General features: G+C 33.5%; 1 protein-coding gene and 1 non-coding gene across 2 annotated transcripts in view; one reads left to right on the forward strand and one right to left on the reverse strand.

Moving 5' to 3' along the window:
* Positions 1-17,764, reverse strand: part of LOC136973410 (microtubule nucleation factor SSNA1-like) — a 114,917-nt gene that overhangs the window by 84,459 nt on the left and 12,694 nt on the right. The window lies entirely within an intron of this gene.
* Positions 6,039-6,110, forward strand: TRNAG-UCC (transfer RNA glycine (anticodon UCC)). The gene has a single exon. It is a non-coding gene; the product is annotated as a tRNA-Gly (tRNA).

Consider the following 17,764-nt stretch of genomic DNA (forward strand, 5'->3'; position numbering starts at 1 on the left):
AATATTTTTTAAATATTTTAAACAATTAAATGAAAATACAATTTAAATTATTTTTTAATTCTAAAAATTCGCGTAAAAACGTGAAAAATTCTTCATTTTTCACGTTTTTACGCGAATTTTTATGAAGAATTTTTAAGTAAAAATTTAATTAAATAATTAAAATATATTTTTATTATTATTTTATAAATTAAACAATAATATAAATTTATTACGAGTATGTAAATTAGAAAAAGAAATATATTTGAGACTTTAATTTGCATATAAATTGCTCTTCTTAATGTTTAATTTATTTAAATTCTTTTTTTAAAGAATAAAATAGTATTTTTATATGAATTTTATTCTTCATTAAACCCATTTTAGTGTAAGGAGCACGTTTAACATACCATAAAAATGATTTAATGTTTATTTTCGTGTAGAAAAGAGTGAGATAAGTGGGAGTGTTGCATCATATTTACCTATCGATACAATGTTTAAATTGTATTCACCCTCCGTTCGCGGCTCACCTTGACAGATGAGATGAAGTTTTCTCCTTGGGTTCACATAAAAGTTTGGTAAACAAAATAAATTCACGTGACCAAGTGATTTATTAATGTAATTTCCTGTGGAAAATTGCATTAAATATTGTTATTCTTACAGAATTTAAGTTTTCCTGCGGGTCAAAAATTTCCTGTAAAATTTTCTTATTCACACATATTACAATTTCCTACGAAATTTCATATTTAAATTATAATTTCCTGGATCCACGAGAAATTGAAATTTAGCAGGATCCACAGGAAGAATCTTGTAGGTAATTAGGTTACAGATTATTCTTCCTATAGAATTTATGGAAAGTTACACGTGGAATTTTGGCTCCTGTGAAATAATTTTATTTTTTGGAAGATCAGTAACTAATCCTGTGGGAAATTATTTTAAAAATTGCAATTTCACGTAAATTACAATTCTTACTGTGTATTTGGATTCGTAGAAGTCCATAATTCCTGTAACTTTACGTGGAAAATGGCGTGAAAAATTAATGCTTTACGGTATAAATCATGTAATTAAACAATTCACACATTATATAATTTGTGAGCTTCCACCTTAAATTGCAATTTGTAGGCTCAGAATTGACAAATTTCCAGGTGTTATCTGGCGAATTACAAGCCTTAAGAACTTATAATTTCATAGATTTCTACATAATTTTGTATACTTTTACCCCATATCAAATGAGATAAATGTGCTGTGAACTACATAATGAATTTATATAACGAAGAGAAAAATAAATATCGGTTAATTCGGCCACGAAAAGAGATTTATCAAAAGGAAAATGAGCTTAAACGAAAGTAAAAATAGAGGAAATTTTTTTTTTTTAAAAGGCATAAAAACTATATACATGTCCCCCTTTCTTGGACTCATTCGCTATTTAATAAGAGTTTTAGTAAATGCACCCGCGGGCCGAAGAAGCTCTACGATGCTGTGTCACGAAGCCAACTCGTCTGACCTACATACTACTTGTTCACTCCACCTGCGGCCAGGTACAGTACTTGGCTGACCTTTAACCTTACTCACTTTCCTCGTCTGACTTTACTTACACAGCAAAAATACGATTCTACTAAACCACTTCTGATCATCAGGAATCTTAAAATCGAAAGTCGCGTGCGTGGTTTACCACCCTTTACTAAAAATAGTATCCAAAAACACACGTGTATACGCAGTAAATAATGGCGCGTAGATGATGTGTGACGTAAGAAAATGGAGTGAAGAGTTCTGTTAATAAATTTCTTCGAGAAATTTAATTAAGTAGAGCGCGATGCTTCACATTACCCATTTCGAATCATCGCATAGCTTCACGAAAAGATGATTATAATCACTTCGTGTCACTCTTTTTCCTATCGTGGGAAGGATGATGATGATGCAGTCGATAGGATGAGAATTTCCATAAAGTATGACGCATCATTTAGGGGGGGGTTGATAAAAGTAAATAGCTAACACGCAAGAGACGAAAACATTTTAACTTCACTGTACCGAAACATCCGCGTGTTTATGTCCTTGACTTAATTATTACAGGTTTTCTAGTATTTTTCCACTTTTCTTAACGTAATTTTCATGATGCCACGAACGAAAAAATAGTAATTTTACTTTTTGTAATTTCACTTTTTTTTTAAGTAATATAAATGATGATACCGGGAAAATTTAATTATTATTAATTAATATTAAGTCGTTTTTAATGTTTTTTCAGAGTAGGGAAATTATTTCTGCCTGGGGAATGAAATTATGCCACGTTGAAACCTTCGTACCGTGTATAATGCGCGCTTTTATAAATGCGAAAGGATTGACTTATCTTGAGCGTACATCAAAACGAACAGTTAATAATTGTTAAGTTTAACAATTATTAGCGTGTAGAGAACAATTAATTTTGTTCTTACTTGTTTAGCTTTCGGGAAATTCCGATTTGGTAAAGGGGAACTTGGCATCTCGCGATCTTTCTGACCCACTTCCTTCCGAAATACCGGTTTAACGGTGAAGAAAAGGTTAATATGGCAAAAAGGAGAATCCGTTTGTGATTCTTCCGGGTGCCTCGTGTCCGTTGAGCCTCGTATCATGCGTGCCTCTTCCTTCTTATAAGTTTATGACGTGCGACAAGATTTCCTATATCTCGGATCGCTTTAATCGCGGAGAAAACGTCATTTCCGGTTCTTAAGCGATTTCGGCGCTTTTATTTACGCTAAATTTTACAGGTTACTTTTCCTTAAATCGACTCGTCTCATAAGGAAGAGCACTGACATATATACAGATATCATCCTCCTCATTAAGTAATTCACTTGATTAATGAGTTCTTTGTTTACTATGCTAATTGATAATGTAAATTTAGTATGATTTACGACCTCAACTACCGAAAAAATTCCTATATGTTATGGAGAAGATGAGAATTTCGAAAATGGAACCAGGATAATGCCGCAGTTACACAATCTCAGATGAAGACCCTCGTTTGTTACATAAGAGGTTAGGAAACAATGCGGTTTGTAAGACGTTCAGGTTAAGAAAACTGTATGAAAGATGATCATTCTGGCTTGTATTTACAATCGAGAGAGGCCAAGTTTAATAGAATCACGCTGCAACTTTTTCGTGATTGCTCCCACTGACTCAGAACTGAACAATGTGTGTTTCCGCTCTGTAATTTGGTTGCAGCGATGATTCACGCTTAGTAAGCAAACGTCTTTGAATTATTTTATGGAATTCACGTGTTCCAGCTTTTTGTACGCGTGATACGCGCGCGATTTTATCGCGTCACGCATCGATTTCGTATTCTTAAACGAGAACGAAAATGAAACCATCGAAGCGCTTGTCGCCTTGCAAAGAAGCGCCGCGACACGCGCGCTCTACTCTTCCTTCCATTTCCTTTTATAGATACGAATTGAAAGAGAAATTAAGTAGGAAAATTACGTTTCCTTCCTCCTTCAGCTCGTGTGAAGCGATGGTATGGGCTACGCACCATAATCCAAAAAGCACGCGATCCTCTCGAGATATTATCTATGCGCTCCTTCGCATCGCGTAAGTTAAAAATGGGCTATAAATACCGCTAGTTACACAATCTTCACGCAAAGAGAGGAGCACATACAAGGTAAAATATAATAAAACTTTCTTGAATACACTAAAATCGTGAGCGACATAACGCATTGCAAAGTGGATCTTGTATAAACTACGCGGCCTGAATTCTTATCATCAGTTTTTAAGAAAGAAAATCAACCATTAATCCGCAATTATTATTAATTACTTCACTCTTAACAGCTGGAAACACGTGACCCCAGCCTACGCCTTTAACAATTTGGCAATTTATCTTTAAAAACTCTTTTGTATAGAAAGTAGCACAAAGGATTCTCGGTATAAGAAGATTTTCTTTTATATCGAGGTATATTAATCGATCCTTAAAGTCGATAAGCTCTAGAACATTTTCAATCAGTAAAAGAACGTATCGACGATCGTTGCAAAGTGGATTCAACAAGGGTTCCGGGCCAATTTTGGTACTTCGAAATAAAATAAATGAACTTTGTGGATCCAGAAACCAAAATAGGATGAATGGATGCGGAATTTGTAGATTCAAAGCCCGAAATGAAATAAATTTGTGGGTCCAAAACTTACTTTCAAATAAATGGATCCAGAAGTTTTATTCTGAGTCTACAAGAAGCAATAATGAGCACTGAAAGGGGGCCCCCGAACAGAAGTTAATTTGTAAGTGAAAATGATATATTTTTTTAAGGTTATTTATCTTCTTGATCATCCGTTGACCTAAAAAGTCTTTTGAAAATTCCATTACAGTCATTTTTATCATTCGAATGCTTTCTAGATCCGGTGTGGGCCTCTTGCCCTTAATCTCACTTTCTAAATAAAAAGCGAAAAGATCGTAAATTATGTCTTAACAATGAATCAAACTGAATCCTAAGAAAGAAAGAAAGAAAAAAAGGCCTTCATCCACTTAAATCTTTCCTTATTCTCAGAGGGGGATCTTCAAAAAAAAATGAGTTAATAGTTTTTTAACAGAATTTTGAAAAGTTTAAGACATAAACAAAGGCATGAAGAATGATACCCCTCCTTTTAATGAGTGAAATATAAGTGGCACATGACCTCTACCCAATTTCCATTCACTAAGAGGTATTGTTTCTTTCCCTTTTTTTAATATGGAGTCGACTCCTCCAGGAAGGGCGATGCCAACAGTGCCCTTCTCAGTCATCTGTGGTACGAAATTATGGAACGATGCCATGTGGTAGTGTATTATTTAGCGTGTAATAAAAGCCCAGCCCTTCTGTCATATGCAAATTCTTCCATTCTTTTGACTAATTTGGCCGTTTGGGGTACTACTTTAGTTACAAATTTCTCTTTTCTATTGTTGCGAGGAGTAACGAATTAGTTTAAACGTGTGTAAACACGTATAAAGAAGAGGAACAGAGTAATTAAACGTGTATAAACTTGTATAAAATAGTATAAGAGATTAACTCGTTCTTTGAATAAACGTGCAGCAACGTGGAGTGACTCCGTAAGCTTGTTGCAATGTGAAATAATATGTTACACCTTAAAATTTATGAGAAAAATGTAGGTATATAATAAAAATAAATAAAATTTTAAGTATCCTGTCGAGTTTTTTAATTATTATTTTTATCACATTCCTAATAAATTGCCACTCTTTGGAACCATTCCTTAGATATATTGAGATAAAAAAAATTTATAAAAATTCACACTCTAAATGTAGGAAAACTCACTAAAATCCCCATACTTGTGAATTAAATTTAAAATAAAACTAACATTCAACACGGGTAAGAACTTGTGCCAATTTTTAGACGAGGAGTGCCCATTTCGGCATCACCAAATTTGGTTGATATTTTAAGAAGCGGAGGCTTCATTAAAGAGAAGAATATTACGAATTCAGCATATAACTCGACTTCAGTTGACGAAAAGGTAAAAAGTTCGTGGAGTTCCTGAAACCTCTTGCCCCATTTAAAGGTGGGGTCGGAAGAAGGAGCAAGAACAAAAACCTTCTGGCAAGCGAATGACCCCCTTTGCTGCCATTAAAAGAGGGAAAAATCCATAAAAATAAGTTTCCTATTTTCTTACTTTCCTGGGAGAAAGTGATTTTTTGAGTTTTTATTCCCTCAAACTTTAAGTTTCAGGGAATAAAAACTCGAATCCCTCCCTCAAAACTCGAAGTTGCATAAATCCACGCTTCTATGCTAAATGTGGTTAATTTATTCAATTTAATGGTGTCTAAGTTAAAAGTTTATAATATTTTCTTATGTAGAAGTTTATAGCCCTTTAAACTACATAGAAACTAACTCGTAGGCATTTAACTACTTAAAATTATTACTGTAAAAATTGATGTCAGAATAAATTTTACAAGGAACTAATGTTGACATAAATCACCTGAATTTTAAGTTTCTTTTACGCATTTAAAATGAAGAAAAAAAAAATGAATTGCTACTACGCTCAGACGTGATACAATCTTACACCGCCCAAGGGTGCAACTCCTGTAATGTGCATAAGTTGCTCTACTTTAAACATCGTTAACAGGTGCGACGGTGGTATAGTGGTTAGCATAGCTGCCTTCCAAGCAGTTGACCTGGGTTCGATTCCCGGCCGTCGCATATTTTTTTAAATAATTTTTTTAATTATGTGAGGGCGTCATTTGTTACACAAAAAGCATCCTCACATTGATGTAAACGATGAGTTTAAAACCCTTCCTATAGTTTTATGTGTAATTTTCGAGGCATCTGTCTATCACAATTGTTATAAAACAGGATGGAGATGATACCTTAAACACGAGAAAATCCCAAATTTAGTTTTGAATGTTCTGTGCCACGTTATCCTCGGTGCAAAAAGGGCAATTGCTCGAAATTTCCCTCCAACAGGAGGTCCCAGAACAATCTTGCTTTTATTTAAAAAAATATTCCTCAGTGGCTCAGGCGGATTTGAATTAGGGGTCCCCATCTAGTGTTGACTTCAAACATTTTTGTTTGGTGGAATTTCCCGGTATCCACATTCGTTTTTTAACGTGCTGTACTAGTGCACCCTGCACTTGTGCCAAACAAGCAATTTAGGGACCCCTGATATGGACCGAATTGAAACTTCGATATTTTTACTACAGTAACGAGTATATAAAAAATTGATTTGGGCCTCCTGTTGGTGGGGCCCCAGTCAATTTCCCTTCTTCCCTACATGATAACGAGCTACTGTATTTCCCCCAAATAAAAATGTCTGAATTCGAATTTGTCTGGACCATCACAATGAAATGATAACGCGCCACTGGGTGTTCTTGCTCCTTGTATAACGTAACGGGAGCCATTTTGGATTTGTGTAATTAACGTGTACGATGCGAGATTGGTAAAGAGGCCACCCAATTATTGAAATTAGGATGGAAGACGGGGATGACTTTCGACACGTGCCACTGTCAGCGTAAGTAGTGAAAGTGTTACTTTGTCTCCAATCTTACAAAACCGGAATGTGTAAGGCAATTTTGATCAATAATCCATCACGTTGGCTCTATTCTAATAATCTATTTTTGGATAAGCAGGAGAGGGTGGACAATAGAGAATTCTAAGTATATATTTAATAACATCTACGATAAATCGCTTCGTAGCAGAATTGCGATTGTTCTGTAGCATTATTGAGAATGGCTTCATCATTATTCATAAATGGGAGGGATTTACAATGTACTGTACATCCTTGTGTAGTCCATTTGAATCACTCGTATCTTAACAATACATGTTTATCTATTTTAAAAGAAATCCGGTGCTTGAGGAAAAATGAAATACGAAGAATTTGCTACATTTGTAATGCTATTTGTCAGTGGGAAAACGGGGTTAACTATTTATCAATACAGTTTTTAACTGGACAAGGAAAGTAATTGTATTGTTCGTAGTTGAACTCTGTTTAGAAATTACAGGAAAAGTTTTGATAATGTTATTTATATTGGTCAATCCAAAATAAGCAGTTTTATTTTAAAAATATAACCCGATAAAGTATAACACGACCTAGAAGGTTATTCTGCACCCCATTCTGACGTCACTCTCCCTTTATCTTACTTGTCTCTTAACACGAGAAGTTTATATCAACAGAATATATTAATTAATCGGAATTTTTGATTAAGAAGGCGAAATATTAAAATTTCAAGTGTAATTTTGACATAATTACAAAACACTAAACTCGTGAGGCCCTTTGCTAAGTACATATCAAGAGGTAGTCTCTTACGTGGATATTTACAGTGGCGCGTTATCCTATGGGCAAAATGGGCAATTACTTGGATCTCCCACCAATAGGGGGCCACAAACCAATTTTTTATAAACTCATTACTGTACTAAGAATATCGAAATTTAAATTTGAACCATATATGGGGACCCTAGATTGCTGGTGTGGTGCAGGCGTAGGGTGTATTGACGAAGCGCAGAGATGGCGTTGAAATAGAATGAGGATACCCCAAAATTTCCCGAACGAAAATGTTTGAAGTCAATACCGTACATAGGGCCCCCTAATTCAAATTTGTCTAGGACCCCATGAATCTATAACGCGCCACTGGATATTTACAAGAATATATACGAGGCTCTTCTTCCTCCACTAAATAATCGTAAATTTAAAAGTCCGAGGCCCTAAATTTTAGCCTTATAAAGAGGCCCTAGGCCGTAGCTTGTCTAGCTTTTGTGTAAATTTGACCCTGGCTGGACTAATTGAATATTGGGTAGGAAATCTTGGAGAAAGCATGCAAAGAAAAAAACAAATGGATGTACTGTATAAGATAATCTTTTCTAGGTAAATTATGGAGGGGATGATGCTAGAAGAGGAAGCTGTACATCTGTCTGTCCGCTGGAAGAGATTAAAATGTGAAAAAAAGCGAAAGGAAGGCAATTAATGATGCCCACGAACATCGAAATTTATCATTCTTAACAAAGAAATTAAAACGAGTCAACGCCGACACGAACATGTTTCGTGAATGTAACTATTTAACACGAACAATCTTCGTTCATTTATAGTGATTATATATCCAACAATTTATTAATATAAATGCATTAAAGCTTCTTGATTCTGATTTAATTCTTAACATGCTAATCGAATATATTTGTAAAGGGTAACCTGCTTCTTAATTAGCATCAGAATGTTACAGAATCGAAACAAAAAGCTTAGATTTTCTGCAATTCATACTTTATTTATTTATACAGAATATTTAATTATGGTTTGACAAAGTTTTATTAATTGAGACAGAGAATTTCCTAGGAAGAAAAAGGACTGTTAGTTGCACTTATTCTTATAAAAAGTACTCTACTAAAGAAGAGTCCTCTCTTCTTTGCTAATCCTTTGCAATTCTTCTTATTCTATCTTTGAATGCATTGCAATCCTTTGCAATGCATTCAAAGAGAGAATAAAACAATAAAAGGACTATCCTTCCAGTTATCTTTAAATGTATGCAAATAGAAACCAGGACTCTTCTGTAGAGTCCTTTTCTTATTATCTATTTATATTTTGCAAAATGCAAATACATTTCTAACCGCAATTCTACGGACTATCCCTCATTTTTCTCTTATACTTCCGCCAAAAATTCGTTCATATTTATATATTTTTAAAATTAATCACGTCACCTAATATAGTTCTTGGTCAGGATAGGTTCAAAACACAGTCAAAGAAGCATAGTTCTCAGCCAAGCATATTATCAAAAGAAGAATCTCCAGGAGAGTCCTGTTCCTTAGTACTTTGCAATACGTGCAAATAACGAATAAAAATTCTCTACAGACATATTGATGCAAATAATTCACGACGATGGCGAGCAAAAGCCTCCCCCATTTTTCCCCAACAAAAAAATACATTCATATTGTTAATTTTTCTTAAAAATAACACATTAATCACACGTAATATATTACTCAGCCAAGTATTTTTCTCGGTCATTTTAAACAAAGCAAGTATTTAATTAATTATTCCAGTTTCGAAGCTGCCATTATAATTTATCTTCGTGGGATGTTTGATTACATTCGAGGATACAGAGAGGAGCTTTTTTTCATAGTTGTTTCCCTTACAATAACTATTATCATGCGGTGTGATTTATGTTTACCGAGTAACAATATCCGCCTTTCTACAGTGGATAGAAAATTAAAAACGTGAATTAATTCTTGCAGAGTCTTTCAGACTGGGTCCGAGTCGTTGGCCCGACTGTGAAATTGGCATTCGATTCGCCTTGAATGGTATCCTTGCAAAGAGGAGAATCGAATTACCATTCCATACGAAACACCTGTTCGATTAACTTCACTAGATTAACGTCTGTTGCATCAATTTAAACATCATTTACAAACAAAGAGCCGGTCTCCTAGCTTGACCTCATACATCATTGATAACATCTCCCGAAGGCATAAATCCCGGGTATATCGGATCTTTGACGCTATTGGGAGGGATTAGATGCCTCTTAAATAAGATATAAAATACGAGAGGGCGTTTGCTTGTTCGTAGGTTTGAGAAACTTCCCATTACCACCCACAAAATAAATATGGAGAACCCAGCATTGTGGTAATAAAAATCCTCTATTCATCTATAAATTAACTATATATTTTTTCTTTTACTATCTGAAAATTTCATATAAAAAAGAAAGATTTTTCTGTGTTTATCACACACATTTAAACGTAGAGTTTTTCAGACATCTAGTAGTAAAAATTCCCCCATAAAAACGAAGGTTTCGTGCCACTGTAGCATTTAATATACAGCATCTTCGAGTTCTCTGACGATAAAGTCCTTTATTAAAGATTCAGTGGTTTTCTGGTCCTTCAGCATCTGTAAAATTAATATATAAAGATTTCGGAAAATCTATAAATAAATATATAAAAAAAAACACATAAAATACGGCTTTTCTAGTCCTTCATTGCCCATAAATAAATACTTACAACATCTTTGAACCCTCTAATTTAAAAAATCAGAGGTTTTCTGACTCTTTTACTATTTTTACAGATAAAAAAGCGATGGTAAGGAGACAGATACAGAGGATTTCTGTCCCTTATCATCCCATATTACCCTATAGAAGAGAAAAAATATTCTTATTTTTAGTAGATTTTTCTTATCACCAGAAGGCTTAAAATTATGGGATATTTATGGAATGATAAGGGAGAAATCCGGTTTTTGTCTCCTTACCTATCCCTTTTATCATATTTATACACGAAGAAAGGGGTGGTAAGGGGGTAGAAATCCTCTGTTTCGGTCAAAATGGAGTGTGTGATGATATTCCATAGTAAAACACCTTATAAAAAAACTACATGTTTTTTGTTTTTTTTACCATTTTTACAGATAAAAACAGGGGAATATAAGGGAACAGAAACAGAGGATTTCTTTTCCTTATCAACCCATAATTCTGAGCCTTCTGGTTATAAAAAAATCTATTAAAAATAAGAATTTTCTTCCTCTTCTTTCATTAATATGGACATGGCGGGCTCTGTTTTCCTGCGGTTAATTTTCATTCTCCCTTTATTCTTCTCTCTGAAAATTATCTGCCCTCTTTTTACTGCCCATTAAATAAATATAAAGATTTCTGTAAGAAATTCTACATTAAAAAAAAAAAAGAAGCAACTGCGAGATAATTCGCTTGATTAATTCCACGATGCGAATTGGGTGGAAACTTGCTACTCTTTTCCACTAGATACCGGCATTTTTTTTATTTTTTGGGGCCATTCTGTCCGTTTTATCTCATTTTTAATGGGCTTCCGGGTTTGATTCGTTCGGGATAGGGCCAGGATCCGTAGGAGTTGTTTCTTACCTTGAGATAATCTAGGGGTGAAAGGTGAATAAAGATCACCTCCACGGTTTCTAAACGCTCTTATTTTCTGATCACATGGTCCTGGAGTAAATGTAAGGGCCCCACAGGGACACCTGTGCAGTAATAAGAGTTAAGGAGGTCATCTATTTTAAAACGGGACTCATTCAGAAATTTCTTCACGTCGATTTTTGATCGTTTTTTCTATTAATTTTTTAAAAAAAGAAGTAAAAATGCTATTTATAATAAAAAATTATATAGTAAATGTATTGATACAGACTTTACCCAAAGTAAAAGTCAATTAATACTAACAAAAATCCTAATTTTATACAAAAAAAACCTTAATCTTTATCTAAAAAATCCAAATTTTATCATAAAAAACCAAAATTTGATCCAAAAATGGTAAATTTTATTTGAAAAAAAGCAATAAATTACCACCTCGACACTTTTTTTTTTTATTTAAAAATAGCATATTTCAAATGGAATTTTTCCATATTTAAACAACAATTTAAACAGTGAAAGAAATCTTAATCACCTTGAAACAAATATAAACATCGGAAACAATAAAGTTTTTGTTCAATTTACTTCAAAAATTCTTCGTTTCTCGAGTTGAGAAACAGGTTTTCGGATGAAAATAACTTTGAAAACGGTAAGAAGATATACCCGAAACGTCCTTCGAGGAAAAAAAACCCCTCGACCCGTGTAAATTACACTTCAAAAAATAAAAAATAAATTTAAAAAAATCCACATTTAATACGCTAAAACCGAATATTGTTCACGCGAAATGGTCGCCATTTTTGAAAATTAACGAGAATAATCGCTTTCTTTAACGCCATCTATGAGAGAGGTCAAAAAGCATCCTTGCAACGACCTTGTTTTTTCGTAACAATTGAAACACGTACGTAGGAATTTAACAGGAAGCAATATGAAGATCTAACTGGGCGCATTGATTTATTAATGGTTAAATTTATTCCTCTACAATTGAGAAATGACCACGAAACGTTTAATAACCGGCACGTTTAATTCTTTTTTTTTTTAATTTTTTGGCAAGATGCCCCGTTATAACGTATCCTAATCTTTACATCACCTTGACCCAACTGTCTGTCATCTCTGCTTAACAATATCGGAAACCCGTGAGCATCCCCGCTGCACCTGTATCATGACGAGGTGTGCTTCAATGAGTATCGTTATAACGAAGGTCGACCGAATAAAACTGAAGCAAAGAGCTTCTTTATATCGCATGGTCACGCTCTTGCCCATCTTTTGGACCGGATTTTTGGGTAATTTAATTGATACGCCGATTCGAAAATAGTTTCAAACCATAACTACCTTGATATTGCGCACTTAAACCATCCCACCTCTTTATAGCGAAATTTTCTTTATATTACTCGTTTAAACGTCACGTTTCTATCGTATCCGGGAATAAGTTCGGGTTAATAGTTTAAAAAACTCGTGGAATTTCTTGGATTACTTTTTAATCCTGTCTGAAATGTAATAATAATAATAATAATAAAATTTTTAAAATATTAATGAGCGTAACAGGACGTGACTTTCATTAAAATATTTAGTTCTGCTTGATTAATATGTTCTTGAAAGTTGATTAATGCACCTGTCGTTCTACCTCTTAAAAAATCGATAAATGTTCTGAAAATAATGGCTCATCTTCCTTCTCCCCTATACAAAATGTAATAGAAGAGGAAGAGGAGGAAGAGAAGGAGGAAGCCGGATTTACATAAGTTTAGAGCCTCACACTACGAATATATAGCTTAAAGCCTCGTGGTCTTCACTTTCTTTAGATTCTTGCACCCCATTTGTACAGTTTACAATTTTAATTTATAATTAACTAAATGTATTTAGTTGTAAATTAGAATTACAAGCTGTACATTGTACGAGTGAAGCGCAAGAGTATAAAGAATCTCACACGTAGGCCTTTTTTTTTATCTTGAAACATCAGCTTAAGAGAGCTTTTAGATATATTTTTACGAGTTAAAGTTAGACGGGAGAAAATAATAAAATAAGGCTGAATAAGCCTTCGTTCCTTTCATCTTCATATTTAAAAAGGAAGAAACACTTCTTTAACAGAATTTCAAATCAAAACGATTTAAAATAAGAAAATTAATTATATTTTATAAAATACAGATGAAAATAAATTAAGAACGTTTAAATTGCCATCACAATGTAAGATAAACATTGGGGGAAAAAGCCGAGGAAATTGAACAGCTGGAGCGAAAAATGGCGTTAAAAATAGAAAACAAAAGCAAAACAGAAGCATAAATTTCGAGTCGAAATCAAAAGGAAAAGTGTCATATTTATTATCATGCCAGGAAGTCTTTGTGTGTAGTTTGAAACAATGCTCTTTCGTGCAGGAGTGGGTGGAAAAGATGACTGCAACAACCTCTGATCTGATGTCATCCATCTAACTGTGTCAGCCGCATTTCTAGATGATAATATAATAGATTTCGTACCGAATCCACTTCACTCTTCTCTAAATAACTGTGACTCTTGCGAGATGACAAATATTTCTAGTGAAATCCGTGTGAAATTCTTAATGATCCAGCAACTGAGAACAGGAAGATTTGCAAAGGATCTTAAGGAGCTTAAGAGTGGGGGGGACGATTGGCAATTGTGATATTGCTAGAGTGAAATTGTTAAATTATATATCTAAGAGATTAAAAAACAAAGTTATGACCCCAAAAAACACAAAAATTTTCCATCTATAAATAACTGTTTGAAGTTTCCTGCATTTACAAAAACCGGATTAAGATGTTTAATCAGTGTTTTAAAGAGGAGAGAATGCAGACAATGTAGAAAAAGGTCATGTCAGGGACCCCGGATCACATCAATGAGTATTTGTTCTCCAGATTAAACTAAGCTAGGAAGCTTTTATATAGTTTAAAAAACATAAAAACTCGTCAGGTTTGATGTTTCGCAGATTCTATAAATGTCGTTTTTATCTGTAATTAAGGAATCAAACTGCTCCTTATGCTTACAATTTAATAGTTTTGGGTACAGAAAATAATCGTAGCGTGACCTCGGGATCGCGTGTCTTTTCATTCTCAATAGGAGAATGTCGAAGTTTAAGTCACGTCGCCATATTGGATGCGGTCGCGAATGGTCGCATTGACGCATTCCGTATAAATCATACTGTCTAGAAATTTTAATCTGTATTTGTAATAATAATAATCTCATAATTCTAGTTAAGCATGATAAATTCGTTTTGCTTAACAGTTGTTTAAAACACTAGATTTAAATTATATTTGGTTGAAGACGGCGCGCGACGCGATCGCGTCGTGGCATAAATAATCAAGACTGTAAGAAAAAATAATAGAATAATTCTGTAATCAACAGAATTATTCTATTCACGCGTACGAATAAATAATTTTCGGCGTAAATTTCGAGAAATAAGCACACTAATTTCAAAAACAAAATTTGGGAGCGACGCGACGCGACCACTCGCGCCGACTAATTCTTAAACTAAGTTGGCGTAACCTCCATTCTGTTACGAATGAACTATAACGGAAGTAAATCTTTATGTAATTTCGTTCTCTTCTTAGTGATAAAAATCGTTCCCAACACCTCGTAATTAAAAAAACAGACATCCAGACAGATTCATGACTTGGATATTTCGATAGAGATCATAAGAATTATTATATTTCCAATAATAGAAACGGGAACAAAAACAGAGTTACACGTGGTCGAGGAACATGTGCACTTAATTCAGGTTCCTTAAAGGTCAATTGTTGCTAAGGGAAATAATAAATATATAAACGTGTAAGTTTATCCATTTCATTTATATGCAGATGAGTTTTCTGCACTTTTATATAAGAAAAATATATTAAATTTGTTTAAAATAATCTCGAAATGTTCCATTTTTCTCGAGAAACTTAAATTAATTAACGTTTAAACTGCCCGAAACTAACGAGAAAAATTAATTGTCCGTTCTTCCTAAGAATATAGTAGAGTAATTACTGTCGTCATGGAAACAGACAAGTTCATTCCATTTAAAAGGGAGTGCCTGAATTTAAATCTTCATTATAAATACGTAATTAAGCTAATTATTATTAGTTTTTTTAAATTATCACAGCGCATTAATTAATTAATATAAAAATAAATAGTTCTAATTATAAAACGTACATTTTTTTTTTACTATTTTAAGCCTCGAGGAGTATTTTTCTGTATTATTATTAATTACTGCAAGGGTATTTTCTTGATAGGAAGGTAAGAAAGCCAAGAGTATGGCACTATTGTTTACTTTTACACTAATTCGACCCTGGCCCTGATCGCATTATAATCGGATGAAGATAATTATGATAATTTTTCAACGCATTATTCAAGAAATAATCCATTGTAAGGGAGGGTCTACAAGAAATATATATATAAAAAGGAAGAAAATAAGGAAAGATCTTGTATCAGAAAATTATAGCGCATCCCATCCGAATAATTTTCTCAAAAACGTGACCAGGGTTTCTTTGGATATCACATGTTACTGTAATAGTTTCACAACTGTTACTTTCCTGTAAGAAAGCGACAAACTCCAGTTTCTTCCTCCATTTTAATTGCCGAATATTATCTAATTTATGGCATGAAACTTTCCAAAAAACAACTAGTTAAGGCGACCAAAGTGGGACGTTAAAAAAGTGATATCTTTCAGAAATGGTACATGTCAAATATTTAATAATTTTACAGAGATTTCGGTCAAGGTCGTGGCGATTATTCTTCCAACAGAAGCATCTTACGGATATTTTATGGCCCCTCGACACGTCTGCAATGCTCTGATGAGGATTCAAACTGTCATCTTATACACATTTGTCAACTTAGAAATATCCCAGAGCTGCCATAATAAGTGTTATAAAAGGTAGATAAATTATAGGTATTACTTCGAAAGCTGTCACTGAAGAAAAATATCAGCACAGTAGAAACGTGAATGTAAATTTTTTCCAAATGACTATTTATAAATCGTTCAGTCAATACAAACAACTAAGTAACTCGCCTTGTTTGGGACACATATCTTACGTCACACCTACTGTTTTGTGTGTTGCAAACCGTAAATTCGAATTACGTCAGAGATTTGAAAAGGCATTTTAAATTCTATTTGGTAATGTTAAGTTCTTACAAGCCAATATAATATTTAAGAATATGCTAAGTTCCAAACAATGGATTTTATGCCATAGTCCGTTCTCATAAGAAAATAGTAAAGTAATTAACGTTGTTACGGTAACGGACGAATTCATTCTATTTAGAGGGGTGTTCGGTATATTAGTTAACTTTATTATTTAGAAAAAATAAAACAATCAAGTGTGTATTTGTTCAGATTTATCAACCCTTCGATTTTTAATGGCACAAAACACCCCGTTTTCTTGTTTAATTATGTTGAAACGACACAATTTTCCATAAACCAGCAGTAGAGATATCATCTATTTTGTTATGTGGCATGAGTTCAACGATAAGTTACTTCATTACATATAATATAAGTAATCAAAATTGCATTTAAAATGTTCAAAACTAGGATTTGCGTGAATACAACGAATTGGAACAGTGGTCAGTGTTTTGAAACAAAGAATTCCAAGTGATAATTTTCTGAAAAATTGAAGTTTTCTAGCCTTGAAGTTTTGCAATAAGTCAGTTTGGTGTCTTTAAAACGGAAAGTAAATTATCTGGATATGAAACTGGTTTAACAATTCAACTTTAAGTGTATTATAAATACTTCTATTTATAATATATTCACACTTTTGAATCTGAGCAAGAAAAGGCTTTATTTATTCTATATGCAAGTTAGCAAATTTGTTACTCTATCAAAAGAAAAAATATAAAAGCTGTTAACTTATTGAATTATTTAGAGAAAAATATAATATTCACAAGGGGTGGGTGCTTGCTTTCTAAATTTAATTATGTGGCCAGCAATTATCTCCAGTTTGCAACACATTTGAAGGGAAAGTGAAGAGCAGTGACATATTTCCCATAGAGACAAACCTCATTCATATTAATTGGCTTACAACTCATCTGGTTATAGCACAAAACGCGCTTTTGACACCTCTCGATGAAGATAGGTCGAAGAGGGTCAAACCGACACGCCTATTTGGATCACACTGCAAAGTAATAGAGGGTCATCGGGGTGAATGTCCATAGTGTGTCCTCTTTTTTTATATGAGAAAGTCTATAATCATTCTTAGGGCTGAGAGTTTTGATCTTGATGACTATTTTTTTTTAGCCATTTTGTTACTGAGGCAATCATTAAATGGAGGAAATCATCAAATTTTGAGAAAAAATTGATGGTAAATACCTCGAAAGTTAAACTTCCTGATACTCAATGTCTTTTTCCTTATTTTTTTTAGGAGAAATATAATATTGTGAAGGATAATAAAAAAATTTAGTGCATTACTTTATCTAGCAATAGAAAAATTTTAACTTTTCCTATTGAAAAATCATCACAGAAATCAATAGCAATAAATGGGAGTAACAATACTATAAAATGCTTAAATCTTTAGTAATAAATTCACGTTTTCTTATGTGAAAAACTGAGATGCA

Source organism: Centruroides vittatus, unplaced genomic scaffold, assembly GCF_030686945.1.
Source record: "Centruroides vittatus isolate TY-2023 unplaced genomic scaffold, ASM3068694v2 contig_3169, whole genome shotgun sequence".
NCBI lineage: Eukaryota > Metazoa > Arthropoda > Arachnida > Scorpiones > Buthidae > Centruroides > Centruroides vittatus.